At 45.6% G+C, this 14,485-nt stretch overlaps 1 long non-coding RNA gene across 1 annotated transcript in view; it reads right to left on the bottom strand.

The window, feature by feature from the left end:
• Positions 1 to 2,869: 2,869 nt before the first annotated feature.
• The window catches only part of LOC123522341, an 83,191-nt gene continuing 71,575 nt past the window's right edge, over positions 2,870 to 14,485 (bottom strand). Inside the window, exon 5 of the long non-coding RNA XR_006680610.1 lies at positions 2,870 to 3,149. This is a non-coding gene — a long non-coding RNA (uncharacterized LOC123522341). The remainder of the gene's footprint in view (positions 3,150 to 14,485) is intronic.

Below are 14,485 nucleotides of genomic sequence, written 5' to 3'. Positions count from 1 at the left end.
GCTGCAACCCTATGGACTCCTCCACACAGGAGCTGGGGACTTGCTGGGAAAACAGAGGTGTGGTTTTCATGAACTCTTGTGAATCCTTCTTCCCTTCTTCATGATTAGAGACAGATTTGTTGCTAAAGCTTTTTTTAAACACACAGAACCATCCAAACACAGAGACAATTTTTTTTTGGGGGGGTGGGGTCAGTTAGATCCAGGATGCACAGGGAGTTATTTCACAGAACATAGAGGAGCATCAGGTCACGGGTCACTTTTGCTAAGCATAGCCATGGCCGGGACAGTTCTAAATCAAAAATGAATGTTTCCTCTGCAGACATAAGGCAGTGGTGCAAAGTAAGCACATCCCAGGGTTTGCTTTATAATAGGGAGAGCAGACAAGAGGGCACTAAATATAATAGGGAGTGCAGAAAAGAGGGCCCTAAAATACTTATGTGTGTATACAAACTATATATATATATATATTATACAAACTATATATAGATACTGAATTTGAGCAAATGACGAGAATAGAAAATCACACACACACACACACACACACACCCCTACTATAAAATGGAATCATTCTGAATGGTGAGAGACACTATCTAGGCGACACTCAGTGAGTGGCCCCCTGGGGGCAAGGACGGGCACCCTGTTCCAGCCCTCAGATACTGCGCTGTGCAGCAGTCACTGTGATCAGAAGGGCAGCGTACTTTGGCGATGACTGCATTACGCCTTATGATGTTCTTGTCTTTCGCCGGAAGAAGGAAAGCCTTGGGACAGAGGACAGACAGTCCCTGAGATTTTTCAGAAGTCAGAAAATCCACAGGAAATACAGGCAGCTACTCACTTGATTCAAATTTAAATGACACTTTTCCTTGCTTGTAATTAAGACACTCAAGTAGTGTCTCCGTTCATGACATTTACATAACTGTACAATAGCTTGCCTAAATGAACAGCAAATGGTAGTTAACCTTGAAGTGTATCATCTTAATTGAACAAATCTGGCTTTGCCTCAATAAATTAAAAACATAAAAATAATATCTCAACCGGACTTTTAGAAACAGCCTTGCCATCCGGCACGAATCGAGCGCGTTGCACCGTGGACTGCTACGTTGGCATGCTCGGACATTTTCCTGTTTGGATTTAGAACGCTAAAAACATTCCCATACACATGCGCTCTTTTCCCAACATTGTTTCCAAAGCAAATCCCTGTGGCTCTCTGGAAATCATTGCTAAGACTATCGGGACGTGGAATTCAAATACACGAGTCTGCTGGTTTGAGACGGCTCCTCATCTGAGCGCGTCCAGTTCCCGCAGCTCCGTGAGAAAGTTGGCCTTGACTTTCTCTGCTTCTATCCACTGCACATCCTGAGCCAGCGAAGACGTGAGAAGACCCATTCCTATCACTTGCATGGAAAGCAATTCACCTAGCCTGCACATCCCTCCAGTGTTTGGGGACCCACAAAAGACGAGGTGTTCGCCCTCCCGCAGTGTGCTACACTCATCCGTGCCATCGCATTTCAGTGATTATATAGTTAAGAGAAGAAATAGTGCAATATGTTCTTATTGACATGCAATAAGTTAATGAGACACCACCTGTGCCTTGTATTGGTTTACCGGTTAGGGAGGGCAGGGGCTGAAGAGCAGGAAAACACAGGTGTTCTAAGAACGTCGTTGTAGAATTCCCTACATAGATTCAAAAACCCAACGATTGAAAATCATTTCTCAGAATCCAGCAGTTCACAATGCTCAGGAATCACCCCTACACACAGAGACATAAATAAAAATCATTGTGAAGAAATTCCTGATTTCTTGGCTAGCAAGGGGGGGAGGAGGGGAAGGGGGGGGAGGAGGCTGTAACTCATTCTCTGCTCGTTCTCACAGTGTTCGCTATTGTACCATCTGCAAGATACAATGTACATGCTCCGCTACAACCCGTATGGCTGGAAAAGCAGCATTCATACTGTGAATTACCATTTTTCCCAGCATCTAGCTCTGCTCAAAGACAGCACAATAATAAACTAGAAGCTCCTTTGTCTGTCAAACATTGTTCTTCATTACTACATGAAAAGCAAATTGTCTTTGTATAGAGGAAGAGTGGCACACACAGCCCCCGGAGTGGGGGGAAGGGATTTGCCTCCCTCATCCCTCGTTGACCACCCCCCAAACACAGCCTCCACTCATCCAGCCGCCCCAGTGGCCACCCAACTCTGCCTGCAACTCCCTGCCTCTGCAGGCGCGTGGGGACCGTGTCCTGGTTTGGTTTCGGGCGATGCTGGATTGGAAAACCACAGCGTGCTTCTCTACTGCAAGTCCTGAATCTTCCTTCCCATCCACAGATCTTACTAGTTTTAAAACATTTCAACGTGTCCTTTTTTAAAATGCATGGGTGAAGGGAGTCTTTCAGAGACAGGTCCCAAATCCTCCCCTCGTGCCTCTTTGGGGCTAAACAGACTCAGGGGATTATTGTGAGTCGTTTGGGTCCTCAGGGGCCCAACAGAAAGAAAACAAGCAAACAAAAAACACATTGCGCAGGAGATCAATGTAAAACTTGCAAATATATAGTTGCAACGCCAGTTGTTGTCTTATGGCTAGCCCGTGTGCACGGCGTGAAACTGTGTCCCAGAGGGCTTTCAGTGGCTGGTTTGTCAGAAGTCAACCACCAGGCTTTCCCCCTCTCGTTGCCTTTGGGTAAATGCAAACTGCCAACCTTTTGTAGTTAGCAGTTGTGTGTGTTACCTGTTCCCACCACCCAGGGACTCACACAGAGTTACAGTGCCCAGGAACATTCATTATGCGAGTTAAGAAAATGGGTAGATAGACCGGACCTACTCCTCCAAAGGGAAAGGTCATTGCAATAGAAATCCGTACTTACTTACTGTTTGTCGGGTTCTTTTTGGAAGCAGCTCATAATCACCAGCCATGGAAGAAAGATGAGACTGTCTGCTCCTTGGGACAGTCTTGGGAATCCAAAGGGACACTTCTACTCTGTCCTAGAAGTGTCAACTTGATGGCAGTGGTTTGGGGTTGCGCTGGGTTTGGGATGCAATAACTTTCGGACAGCTCTGCTGGCGCAATAGTCCTGCTTGCAAAGACTTCATGGCACTAAGAGGCCATCATGATCTCCCAGGCTGGGGAGGGGGTGGGTCCTCCTTGCAAACCTGCAAGAGAAGTACCTTTCAGTGACATCTGGTAGAACTCTCAGTGGGATGTTTCTGTAGAGTGTTGCTCTAGAGGGCAGCCAGGAGAGGTTGAAGGGTACTCCGCGGAGCATGAAATGAGCAGTCCACAGCACATCTGTCTACCATATTCTACTGGAAAGGGACTCAACAGACGGTGTATGTTTGTGGTTAAAGAAAAGTTGACATCTCATCAGAGATTGAAAAAACTCCTTGGTGGGAAACACCCAACAATGAACTCTAGGCATGAAGCAGCTGCTAGCTTATTGGTTTTTGTGATTTCTAGTTATCCTGGCTTTGCGGTGGTTTTCGGATGCTAACTAATCAGTGGTTCCAACTGACCAGCTACTCTGAAGGAGAAAATTGTAGCAATCTGCTCCCATAACTAGTTCAGCCTTGCACATCCTACAGGGAAGTTCTACTATATGGTCATTATGAGTCAAAATCAACTAGTTACCAATGGGTAATTAGCCTATCTTGCAAAATAGGAGTAATACCTAGTTCACTGAGTTGCCATGAAGTTTTATGGGCACCATATGCATATCCTAGATCTATAGCAGGTCCTTAATAAGTGCTAGTTGCTTTTTGCAGATGTAGATTAACATTTCATTTTAATTTGGGGGGAAAAGACCAGACTACGTATTATGTTTACATTAAGGAATGCTGGCTGTCCAATGGTTAAGTGCTCAGCTACTACCAACAGGTTAGTGGTTCAAATCCACTCTACTCTGTCCCATAGAGTAGAGCTAGGAGTTCACATCAACTCAACAGCACACAACAACACAGCCACATTTATTCTCCTCATACAACATATACAAGCAGTTTATTTTTAAGAAGCACCTTGAGAGGGAATCAAGAGAGTCCCCGTCAACTCTGACTCTGTCCTTTGGGGGCATCTCCCACATTTCTAAACAGATGCATCCTCCGCTCCAAAGTAAAACCAATCCCCTAACAGCTGGCAGCTCTGGTCTACCTAAAGAGAAGCCTGCCTATGTACTTGTTTCCCTTGCACCACGTGACTGAGGGTTGATTTTGGCTTTGGCAGCCTGACCCTGTGTAAATAAGATGCTGACATCACTAGGAGACAGAGGAATCAGCTCAGCCCATGCCCATGAGAAAGTGGTAAAACGACATGAGTCACATCAGAAACATCTGTCTCCAATCCCAAGTTAAGGACTTCCCAGGCTAAGGGCAATTTGTGGATCGCATGACCCACTCTCAAACTCAAAGTATTTGCTCATGTATCTTAACATGTAAAAGAATGAGTAATATGATCTCCGTTTTTAAAAACTCTACTTGCCCTTGGACATTTGCATGCCGATTTCCAAATTGTTACAACACATATAATATATACCTATTATATGTCTATTTCTTTGAATGTTCAGCTTGAATGCTTCTCCCTTTTCTTTTGGAATGACAGCATTTGTTCCTAAACTCATAAAACAAAGCGTTCGTTAATCGTCCCTATAGTTCTGTTTTTTCTCACTCGTGAGAAAACATTTGCACTTTCTGACTCTTTAACAATCCAGCCTTTCCTGCATCTTCTCTCCTTCCCTCTCCACTGGTTCTCTTTCTGCCTTTGCAGCCATGTTCAGGTTCCTTCCGTTTAGAGCACGGGTTCTCCAGTAAGGGGTAGGGGAGGTGATATTTGCTCCCAAGGGATGTCTGGCAACAACTGGGGACCTTTTTGGGCGGAGTGAATGCCGCTGTCATCTCCTGGGTACCAGCCAGGGATGCTGCTGGACATCTTACCACGCACAGACAGTCCTCCACCACCCACACAGCACACACAGCCCACCGCCATCGCAAAATTCCCATAGTTCTAGGTTGAGAAACTCTGATCTAGAAGATCTTTTGCAAGTTTTATTATTTTACTTTTAGCTACTCCCCTGACCATGTTTTCCCTCATTGCTAGGCTTTTCAGAACACCAACTCAAGCCTAACGAATATATCCGTCTCTCTCTTCTTCTGGCATTTCTACTGTATTTGAACTATTGACCACGTCCTCCCCTCCCCTGGCACCATCGACTCAATCCCTTTAAGTCCTCATCATTGTCATCACCACCACCATTGCAACCACTAACATCTCTACACTTGATCTTATTGTTCTCCATTATTCATATCACTCCACCAGAGGTTTCCCTTATTTACCCTCTCCAAAGGAAATACCATCTGATCTAACTATTCTCCTCATGTGTTGTATTTTCTCTTTTTTTAACTTTTATTTTTTATTATTTTAAGCTTAATTTATTCCCGAGCCATGAGATTTTGCTTCTTCAGTTTCTTCTGGGAGATCTATTTCTTCTGTGCAACCTTCTCTTCTGGTTTGGGAACGACCTGTTCCTTCTCAGTCAGGATCACGTCAGTGTGGCAGGGGGAGCTCATGGATGGGTTGATCCCACCATGAGCTCTCTAAGTTCGGCGGCGCATCTTGGGGGCTTTGTCCATCTGGATGTGCTCAATAACCAGAGAATCCACATCTAAACCCTTCAGTTCAGCATGACTTTCTGCATTTTTTAAGCATGTGAAGCAAAAATTCAGCACTCTTTTTGGGACACCAACGCTGGGTCCAACCCCACTGTTTGGCCTGGGCACACCTACCAGCACCACCATTGTAGCGGAAGAGCACACACTGCTTCTGCAGAGTGACGTCTTTCAAGTATTTGGTGGCTTTCCGGATGTGCATGCCCTTGACGGCCTGGGCCGTTTCACGGGTGTTCTTGAAGTGGACCCGGAGGTTCGACCCTCTTGATTTGCAGGATGTTGTGGGGTTTTCTGGGTCGAGTGAGTAGCGAACCATTTTGGCAGGTCACCTCAGGCCGCTACGGTTAGAGAGACGTGTTGTATTTTCATAGCATCTATCCATGGTGGTGTAGTGGTAACATGTTGGGCTCCAACCACAAGGCCGGCAGTTCAAAACCACCAGTCTCTCCGAGGAAGTACGCTGAGGCTTTCTACACCCATACAGAGTTGCAGTCTCAGAAACCCCCAGGGGCAGTTCTACTCTGTCTTATAGGGTCGCTATGAGTCAGAATCAACTCAATGGCAGTGAGTTTGTTTTTCATCCCTACACACCCCAAACGGTGTTTTCAGTCACCTCATATGTATGTGAAAGTTGGGCATTGAATAAGGAACATGAAAGAAAAATAAACGCATTTGAATGATGGGGTTGGTGAAGAATATTAAAAGTACCACGGACTGCCGAAAGAATAAACAAATCTGTCTTGGGAGAGCAACAGCCAGAATGTTCCTTAGAAGCATGTGCTTTGGACATGGCAGGAGAGACTAGTTCCTGGAGAAGGACCCCATGCTTGGTAAAGCAGAAGGGCAGCGAAAAAAGAAGACCTTGGACACGATGGATGGAGTGACGCAGTGGCTGCCACAGTGAGCCCGAACCTAACAAGTGGAAGGCTAGTGCAAGACGGGGGATGCTGCATTCGGTACTACACGGGACCGGGGCTATGGCACCTAACAAAATTCCCACCTGGTGTTAATTGTAATTGTATTGGTTCTTCTCAGCCCTCCCACCTTGCCCCAGAATGAAGCTTTATGATGGAGCAAGGGTCATGACTATCTGCCTCTGTATTGTTAGCACTTGGCACGTAGTAGTGAAGGCACACATATTAATAGAAGGAGTGATGGACTGAAAGACAAGATCAATGAGTAAAACAAGTGAATACGTGACATTTAGCTATGAAGTGTTTCCTCCCTGCCAGCATTGAGCTTAGTACAAGATCCAATGCTGATAGGATGGCTTATCTTTGTCTCCTTAGACATTACCCCGGTGATCCTTCTGTTTATTCCAGCACTTCTTTAACTTTGTTGGTGCAGCTTCTCGTCTTCGGCTGGCTGCTGGCTGTTGCCGAGTCCCCTCCTTGGCTTGCCCTCCCCATGATCTGTACGCTCCTGGATCACATGTTCCCGTGGCCTCCTGAGTGAGGGGCCTGATGGAGTGGAAGTCTGTACGTCACATTTCCCATCTACATAGCCAAAGGAGCCATATCATCTGGGACCCCCACTGAAGCTGAGCCAAGTCTGACTCACACCACCCCTTTCTATAGGGGTTCTGAGGCTATGGCTCTCTACAGGAACACACAGCCTCATCTTTCTCCCTCTGAGCAGCTGGTGGGTTTGAACAGCCAACGCCTAGCCACGGGACATTAGCAGTTCTGTTAGCAGTTCATCGCTTACCTGACAATGACCAGGGTTCCCTGTACCTACTACTCTGGCAAAACTGACCTGGTCTAGCTCAGAGCTGTTTCTGATGTATGTCACAGCAAAGCAGATCACAGGCTAAGGCAGTGGCTCTCAACCTGTGGGCCGTGACCCTTTTGGGGGTCAAATGGCCCTTTCAGAGGGGTGGCCCGCTTCATAGCAGTAGCAAACTTACAGTTATGAAGTAGAACGAAAATAATTTTGTGGTTGGGGGGTCACCACAACACGAGAAACTGTATTAAAGGGAGGTTGAGAACCACTGGGCTCAGGCCTCCAGGCAGGCAGGAGGCACGAATGTTGGAGCAAATGAGAAGAGGAGAGTGGGGCTGGAAGGAGGAGAGCCGTGAGTGCAGCGCGGACAAACAGTGGCTTGTGAACAACTTTGCAGTGGACGCCCATTACGTGCATGTGACCGTCCAAGGTGTGTGGACAGAGAGATCAGAGACGAGCCCGGGTTCCCTTCCTCTCTGAAGTTCTGTGTTTCCGTGATCGTGGAAACTCCCTGTAACTCACTGCCATTCTGCCGATTCCAACTCACAAGGTTCCTGGAGGGCCGAGTGGAGCAGCCCCTTTGGGTTCCAAGGCCATAATCTTGATGGGAGCCTCCTCGTTCTCCCGTAGAGTGGCTGGGGAGTTCAAGCTGCTGACCTTGCAATTAGCAGGGGAAACGGTCACCCACACACCACCAGCACCCCCTCGTCGTCACAGCAGTTTGTCTAAACCGTGCTTCTGTTCCCGACGCTGGCAAACTCTTAATTTCACCTCCCAAGGAAGGACCCCGGCCCTCGCTTTGCTCCGGTTATCCCCTCAGTCAATCCTGCTTTTCTGTTCTCTTACAAAAACCATTTATTATTTTGTTTTCGTTTTTCAAATAGCAATCGATCTCTCACATCATGCAGGATAAGAAAATATATTCTTATTCCAAAATCTCAAGAACCCGCACGGTCCCTAAATTCTATGTGAGGGGGCCTCAAAACACTCATGGAAAACTCAATGGAATTTTTCCACAACATGTTTGAAGCCCCCTTCTATGATAAAGACAACATGTGCTTTAGAAGTGACAGCAGCTAACAACCCTGTAACTAAACTACTATTTCTTAACTGTTTCCTCCGTTGCTCATATATGCTTCTCCAAGTTTGTCCTGTCTTCAATACTGTTCTCCACGTCGACCGCTCCACGTTCTAATCGCCACTGCAATGGCTGCACCGAGCTCAAGGCAAAACGGACGATTAAAGGATTTATTCAGGACGCTAACAAGTTGTAATGGCGGTGAGAAAGGCTCAGGATACTTCTTCACGAGGACATGCTACAAAGCTCTTTGGGTCTTGTAATAAATACGCAAGGGGCATACTACTCCACTGTAAACCTCAGTCACTTACCTCACACTTTACAGGCTAAGTTAAAGGCTGCGGTACAGGCAATTGGGCAGGGGACAGACCAAACCCAAGGATATACATGTCATTCCAACACAACGAAGGTGAAAGGGGGTGGGGGGAGGAAAAAGTGGGGGGAAAATAAGAAAAAGGATGGAGATGATGGTACTTGGGGAGCAGGGCACTACTCCACTCAGGAGGAGGGTATTGTTTATGTCTCCACAGAAATTGGAAATGTGAGGGCAGACCCCACCACAGTGTGCCAAACTTTGAGGGCAATGTGCAATTCATGAACAGAGAGGTCTACAGGGCTGGCCCCAATCACAACCAAACTGCCTCCCAACCCCCACGACCTCCTAGAAGTATGTATCACAGAAGACAACACTAAACCTACAGGTTGGGGAGAGGGACTGATTTGCCACATTCAGACAGAAGCAAACCAAGAAGGAAAAAGAGAGAGTGAGGGCTAGACCCCATACTGGCACACCAATCCCTGAGGATGACACTCTGCACAGAGCTACTTAGGCACAGAGAGGCCTGTAGGGCCGACAGCAGCTCAAGACATGATGACCCCTTGCTGGAGCATACCACGACAGAGGACAATCCTGGGGACACACAGTGGGGAGTGAGTCCGGTCTGACCACCCCCAGAGAGGGGCAAACTAAGAAGGAGAAGGAAACATAGCAGAGCAGCAATGGGAGCAAAGCCAAGCCTCCAAACCCCTGAGGAGCCCCCAGAATAGACTTGAGGCGCATTTCCTGGAACACCCCCACCCCAGGACTGGTGGGGAGATAGTCATAAAAGTCAGCAGACAAACCTGGAATTATGTATGTTGGGGTATTTTTTTTGGGGGGGGTAGGTTTTTTTCTTTTTTCCTCCGTTTATGCAATGTATGTTTTCTTTTTGTTTTGTCTCTGATCTTGTTCTTTTGCCTACCTGTATAAGATAGGCATGGGAAGCAAGTCTGAAAAGAAAGTAATGGGGCCAATGGGTCCGGAGGGACTTGGGGGTAGGAAGAGGCAGAGGAAAGGAACGGTGAGGAAAAAATGCCATAGAAAGAGGAACAACTGGGGAGTTCAAAGCAACAACACTGGTGGTATGGTAGAAACAGCAATCCAGCTGAAAGGAATTAATAAGAGGTAGAAGAAGAGCAAGCATGACGATGGGGCAGGAAGAAGGTAAAAGGAAGCAGAGGAAAGAGCTAGGAAGCAAAGCTATGGATAGAGGTATAAACATAGGTGTGCACTCATGTAAATGTATTAATTCATAAAAATAGAAGCATTGGCCTATGTACATATATTTATATGGAAATACACTGAAAACGTGGACGGACTTTGGGCCTCTGCTTAAGCCTTCCCTCAATGCAAGAATATTTTGTTCTAACAACCTGGCATTCTGTGATGCTCACCTTCCCAACATGATTGCTGAAGACAAAATGAGTACACAAGCAAATGTGGTGAAGAAAGCTGATGGTGCCTGGCGATCAAAAGATATAGCATCTGGGGTCTTAAAGGCTTGAAGTTAAACAAGTGGCCATCTAGCTCAGAAGCAACAAAGCCCACATGGAAGAAGCACAGCAGCCAGTGCGATCATGAGGTATCAACTGAATCAGGTAACAGGCATCAGAAGACCCAAAACAACAACAACAAAAACATATTGTTGAGAATGAGGGGTACCAGAGCTGAGACCCAAAACCCAATATCAATAGGACATCCCCTCACAGAAGAGTCACAAGGAGGGAGGAGTCATCAGGGCGCAGCTGATGAAACACAATATTCCTCTGAATTGAGACTTCCTCACCCCCCACTATCATGGCTCCAGTCCTGCCTTTCAGTGCTGGCTAGACCTGAGCATGTACGCTGGTCAGATCAGCCCCTCAGGAACAGAAAGGGGAGTGGCAATACCAGGATGGTAAGGAGAAGGCGGGGGGAAGGAGGGAGGAAGGGGGAACTGATCACAATGATTCATGCATAACAACTCCCCCCTCAGGGGGACGAACAACAGAAACGTGGGTGAAGGGAGAAAGCTGTCAGTGTAAGATATGAAAATAATAACAGTTTATAATTTATCAAGGTGTCATGAGGGGGAGGGGGGAGCTGATGCCAATGGCTCAAATAAAAAGTACATGTTTAGAAAATGATGATGACAACATATGTACAATATGCTTGCTACAATTGATGTATGGAATGTTATAAGAGCTATAAGAACCCCAAATAAAATTATTTTTTAAATGAATAAGTAAATAAAATAAAACCTGAAAATAAAGAAAAAAGAAATAAAATTACTGGGAGCTGCTACAGATCTGAAAGTATATTCTTGAGGGAAGGATCACCATTCCCTTTCTGGACATGTCTCAGGAAGCTGATATTTAAAGTGTTTCTTTAAATCTGCTTCCCTTCTAAATATCTTCTATACTGAAAGGTCTAAACATTCAGATAATGACTGGTTACTGATTTAAGATTCATACAAAGGGTTTCAAAAAGTTCAAGGGCTAGTGGAATGAAAAGATAATGGAACACAGAACCTAGTATTAAACTGATTAACTAGTTAACAATCAGTGGGCAACCATCAGTGTTTATTATTGCCTGAGAATGTTTATCACATTTTCAACTAAGATGAAAGGAGACATTACCGATCACCTGGGATTCATTCACAAGAATAGAATACATTCAGATCGATGATGTTTGATGTTAATTTTGAAGGCACCAAAGTGAAAGATCTGCAGTAATTCCCAAAGAAAGGTTCGGTGTGGTGGATCGGGAAGCTCCATCCTTTGGACAACTGCTTGGGATTGCCTGGCTTTCTTATGAACAATAAAGACAGGGTTATAAGAGCTGCTTGGTCTGCAGCATCGTCAAGAGACTAAATGGCTTAATCAACCTGCCCCATGTTCATCTTCAGTCAATCTAGGCCTGTTGGTATCAAACCACTCCAGCGATGGCCTGTGACTGAACAGGTCATTTCACTGGGGACAATGTGAGTAGCCTTCCCTCCTGGGGATAGGCGTCCACACGTGGTAATGCTCTTTCCCTTCCATCTCAAAAGGAGGGACTGAGACTATTGCAAATGTCATCTCATCTCTATCCCTTCTTTTTTTAAACATTATAATGCATTTTAGGTGATCGTTTGCACAACAAAGTTGGTTTCCCATTCGATAACTTATACACAAATGATTTTTTTTTTTTGGCATTAGTTACAGTCACACATTGATACCCTGCTGTCCCGTTCTGTTTCCAGCCATGCACTACCACCGGCCCTCTTTACTTTCAGGCAGATGTTGGCCAGTTTTGTCTCTTAGAGTCTCATACAGCTGAGTCCTAGAAGGGACATGGGTGCCACTGCTTATTTTATAGATAATCTATGCCTTAGCTGGGGGTGGACCCCTGGACTGAGTTGCTTCACGTTTTGTGAGGATGTGTTCGTGTGATCATCTAAAGGTTCCTTTGGTCAAGTAAGCCTAGTCTTTGGGATACATTTGAGTTCGGGTCTAAAGCGCTCCCTCCCACTCTGTCCAGGACCTTCTATTGAGCAGGGCAGTTGGTAGAGGTAGGAGGGCAGTTGGTAGAGGTAGGAGGGCATCGCTCAGCTCTTCCAGTCCTGGGCTGAAGAAGATCGGTTTCGGAGAGCCATGAGTCCTGTGGACTAGTCAATGCCTTAGCTCCTTGGTTTCCTTCACTTTTTCCCTCCAGACCGGAAATGACTAATAGTTGTACCTTCGATGGTTGCCCTCAAGCTTTAAAGACTCCAGGCTAGGGTATGAAAAAGAAACTCGATAAACGAGGTCATGCCGATTGGCCGAGTTGTCCTCTAAGGCTGTGTTCAAGTCCTGTGACTCCATTCCACGAGGTATGGGGTATGTCTAAGGATTTCCATAACTGAAACCCCTTCACCAAAACCTAAACAAGTCTGCTGCCACTAAGTGGATCCAGTTCACAGTGCATGTTCTATTATACATGTGTGTGTTCCACTGTATATATTAATGGGTGTGCAGACATATACATAATGGAATATATATGTAATACAAATATCTATATGCGAACATTAATAACTCTACCTATGTATTCCTGGTACAAGTGCTCACATTGGCTCTCCCGCATCTATACAGCAGACATATCGATCTATGTCCTGTAACAATTTAAATGTGTGGCTGTTAATGTGTTTGAGCAATTGTATATATTATGGCATTTACCATGTTGTTGCTAGGTGCCATCTAGTCAGCCTCAACTCACCGTGACACAATGTACAACACAACAAAGCCCCGCACCGTGCTCACAATTGTCATGCTTGAGCCCACTGTAGCCACCACTACGTCAGTCCATCTCATTGAAAGCCTTCCTCTTTGACTGTTGTTGACCTTCTACCCTACCAAGCATGGTGTCTTCCAGGGAGTGGTCTCTCCTAATAATTTTTCCAAGGCACATGGGACAACATCTCACCATACTCACTTCGAAGAGCCATTCTGAAAGGCTGTGCTTCTCCCAAGACAGATCTGTTTGTTCGTTGGCAGTCCATGGTATTTTCAAGATTCCTCACCAACCCCACGATGCAAGTGCACCAACTCGTCTCTGGTCTGTCTTATACACTGTCCAACTTTCACAAGTATATGAAGATATTGAAAATACCATGACTTGAGTGAGACACACCTTAGTCTTCAAAGTAGCATCCTTGGTCTTCAACACTTCAAAGAGGTCTTACGTAGCAGATGTATCCAATGCAATGCATCATTTGATCTCATGACTGCTGTTTCCATGAGCATTTATCATAACAATTCTTTATCCTTGTGAGCCCTAGTGGCACGGTGGTTATAAGTTGGACTGCTCCTACTTGGTTAGCAGGTTGAATCACCTGGAACTCAGAGAGACAAAGATGCAGCTTTCTACTCTTGTAAAGGGTCACAGTCTCAGAAACCCATAAAGGCAGTTCTACCCTACCCAATGGGGTCACCATGAGTCCGAATCAACTTCATGGCAGTCAGCTCTTATTTGCTTTGTTTTGTGGGTCTTTTATTCTTACCTACTGCTCACTGTCTTCGTTTAATTTGGTCATGTTGTATCGACGTTCCCATATTGTAAATTGCTCTTCTTGTCACCAGAATTAACAGTATCAAGGCCTGGTGACACGGTGGACTATGGTTTGGCTTACTGTCAAGTCAGAAGTTCAAAACCCCAGTGGCTCTGTGAGAGAAAGGTGAAGCTTTCTGCACACATGAAGAGTTATCGTTTCAGAAACCCACAGGGGCAGTTCTACTCTGTCCTATATGGTCACTATGAGTCAGCGTTGTCTCAGCGGCACTGAGTTTGGGTTTGTATGTTCTACCCCGTCCTGTAATGTCGCTATTAGTCAGAACTGGCTTGATGGCAACGAGTTTACCTTGTTTAGTCTTTTGTTGGTAGTCAGGTGAGTTTATTTTTAAGAGCTTCCATTTCCTCATCTTGACATGTCTGTCGCACAGAATTATTTAATGTATTGTTGTCTTATTTATTGAAAAAGATATAAATGTGTTAGTATGGAATCTGGCCCTAATTTTTCATCGTTGTTTTCATTAATGTCTGTAATAGGTTTTGTGTCAACTTGCCTGGGCCAGGATTCTCAGCAGTTTGGTAGCTGAGGTCTTCCCCATGATATGAACTAACGTCACGTAACAAAGTTCATGCTGGGATGGCTGTGGGCAGCTAGGCAGTTCTCAGAAAAGTAAGTGGCCTGTGACATTTAACACCTTCCTCAGGTCA

The sequence above is a fragment of the Echinops telfairi genome, unplaced genomic scaffold (assembly GCF_000313985.2).
Source record: "Echinops telfairi isolate 266 unplaced genomic scaffold, ASM31398v2 ScPeMD7_5868;HRSCAF=6743_0, whole genome shotgun sequence".
Taxonomy (NCBI): Eukaryota; Metazoa; Chordata; class Mammalia; order Afrosoricida; family Tenrecidae; genus Echinops; species Echinops telfairi.
This window is presented reverse-complemented; position numbering and strand designations above follow the sequence as displayed.